This window comes from Rhinoderma darwinii, chromosome 1, assembly GCF_050947455.1.
Source record: "Rhinoderma darwinii isolate aRhiDar2 chromosome 1, aRhiDar2.hap1, whole genome shotgun sequence".
In the NCBI taxonomy this organism is placed as follows: domain Eukaryota; kingdom Metazoa; phylum Chordata; class Amphibia; order Anura; family Rhinodermatidae; genus Rhinoderma; species Rhinoderma darwinii.
Genome location: NC_134687.1, coordinates 90,595,200 through 90,597,940, shown reverse-complemented (window position 1 = coordinate 90,597,940; position 2,741 = coordinate 90,595,200).

Sequence of the window (2,741 nt, the reverse complement as noted above, 5' to 3'; positions counted from 1 at the left end):
GGTGATGTCATGAGCTCCAGAAAAACAATTACCGGTAAGTAATTATTGTTTTCTGCTGCTGAAACTTAGAGTACAATAATTTTGCCTATCAGGACAGAGATTTATTCTAGAAGAGCAAACTGTTTTCCTGAGTCTGACCTTAATTTTGTAGTCTTCTGGAATCTTCTTTTTCGAAAGAGTATGGGGGGGGGGGGGGGTCTGTGAGTTGGTATTCTTCTTTTATGCTTTCCCAAGCAGTAAAGAAAAAAAAAAAAGACGCCCCCTCAGATGCCTGGTATCATTTTTGATTCTTGCATGTAGAATTACACTGTGAACTAGCAGGAGAAACCTTTTCCTTTCATTGAACCTCTGATGTTTATTATTTTTACATTTTCTATTCCCCTCCTTTCTTTGAGACAAAAGGGCCTTTTAGGCTTTGGAAGACTTTTGATTGGAATGACTTTATTTTTGTCAGATGTTTTCTCTGGACCTGCTCTAGACAAGATTCTAAACAGAAACTAAATTTTACATAACTTGGCTTAAGACCCAGTGTCCACATTCCAACACTTGAGCCATAAGGCCTTACCAGCCAAGTTAGATAATGCAGTTGATCTAGCATTCAATCTTAGACCATCCGCAGGGGTGTCAACAATAAAGTTCACTTCTTTAGCTATGGTTGGAAAGATCTGACAACAGAAGTAGCTGCATGAACTGGTTTAAAAAAGATGTTAAAGCCACCAAGTTCTTTTTATTTTTTTATAGATAAACCTCAACTCTTCTGTCCATAGATTCTTTTAGAGACTCTGTCCTCAAAGGGTAGTGTCTTCTTTCTGGAAATCTTAGCTACAGGCGAATCTATTTTAGCTTTTAATGTTTTCATAAACAGGTAATACTCAAGACTTTCTAGGTCTAGGGCCTTCAGACATCTAGTCCCCAAAGGACTTTGGCTCTTAGAACACATCTAGATTCATTGTGGCCCAAACTGCTTTAGGAAATTTCTCTGTGTCTTTAAAAGGTTTACCCAACTGTTAATCATCTGAAGAAGAATTTGAGTCCATAGATATCTCTACCTCTTCACTAACCTCCGACCCACTACTTCTGGAAACGTCAAAGTGGGTTGTTTTCTTGGTTAGGCCTCATGCACATGGCCATGCCCGTAATCATGGCCCGCGATAGCGGTCACTGCCGGCCGACGCGGGACGCATTTTGAGGCCGTGCTCCCATACAAAGTATGGGAGCATAAAACGAAAAGTAGGACATGCTCCATAATTCCCGGCACGGTTCTACGGCACGAACACCTATCCGTAGCCGGGGAAAGGCCGTAATTGCGGACCGTATTACGGTCCGCAATTACAGAGATTTTTACGGTCGTGTGTATGGTGCCTTACTCTGGTATTTTTCTTTTGAAGTACTAGGAAAGTTATTCTTAAATTCCTCTATAGAACTTCTCACTTTGTTAATTCAAGATATCAAAGAGATTGATAAAACCAAAGGAGATTCCTCAGAAAAAATCCTGTCTAAGCACTCCTGACATAACAGTTTAGGGACTCTGGAGAGTATCTGGCTCACAATCCCTGCTCTAGTTTATCCCAAAGGTATTTGATGGGGTTGCGGTCAGGGCTCTGGGCGGGCCAGTTAAGTTCTTCCTCAACAAACTCACCCAACCATGCCTTTATGGAACTTGCTTTGTGCATTGGAGCACAGTCATGTTGGTACAGAAAAGGGCCTTCCCCAAACTGTTCCCACAAAGGTGGAAGCAAACCATTGTCCAAAATGTCTTGGTATGCTGAAGATTTCAGGAGCCTAGGCTAACCCTTTAAAAAAAACAACCCTTATAGCATTATCCCTCCTTCACCACCAAATTTACAGCAGGCACTATGCAGTCAGGCAGGTCACGTTCTGGTATTCGCCAAAGTCTCGTCCATCTCACTTTCAGATTGAGAAAAGTGATTCGTCACTCCATAGAACATGTTTCCACTGCTCCAGTCGCAGTGTGCTTTACACCACTCCATCTGACGCTTGCCATTGTGCTTGGTGATGTAAGGCTTGCATGCAGATGCTCAACAATGGAAACCAATGCCATGAAGCTTCCGGCGCACAGTTTTTGCGCAGATGTTAATGCCAGAGGAGGTTTGGAACTCTGCAGTTGGCGACTTTAATGCACTCTGCACCCCCGCTCTAACTTTATCTGGTCTGCCACTTCGTGGCTAAGTTGCTGTTTTTTCTAAACTCTTCCACTTTGCAATAGCACCACTTACAGTTGATTTTGGAATATCTAGTATGGGAGAAATTCCCAAAAATGACTTGTTGCAATGGTGGCATCCTATCACAGTACCACGCTGGAATTCAGTGAGATTTTTAGAACGACTCATTGTTTCACAAATGTTTGTAAAGGTAGACTGCATGGCTAGGTGCTAAGTTTTATACAGCTGTGGCAAAATGACTGAATGAAACATCTAATGTCAATGTCCATTCACACGTTGAGGTGGAGTTAGAACCGCATCCAAAATCGACGTGTACCAATTTGATGTGGTAGCGCTTTTTTTTCCATAACTTCATCGTAAAACGCATCATATTGCGGTAAAAACGCATTCCCTTTTTCGGATAAGGTTCTTTCTGAACCTTGACTGCAACGTGTGAGATGTGTCCCAATATTTTGCCCATATATCGTTTATGTGTACATATAGTGTGTGTGTGTGTGTGTGTGTGTGTGTGTGTGTGTGTGTGTGTGTGTGTGTGTGTATATTATCTTTCTCACTCAA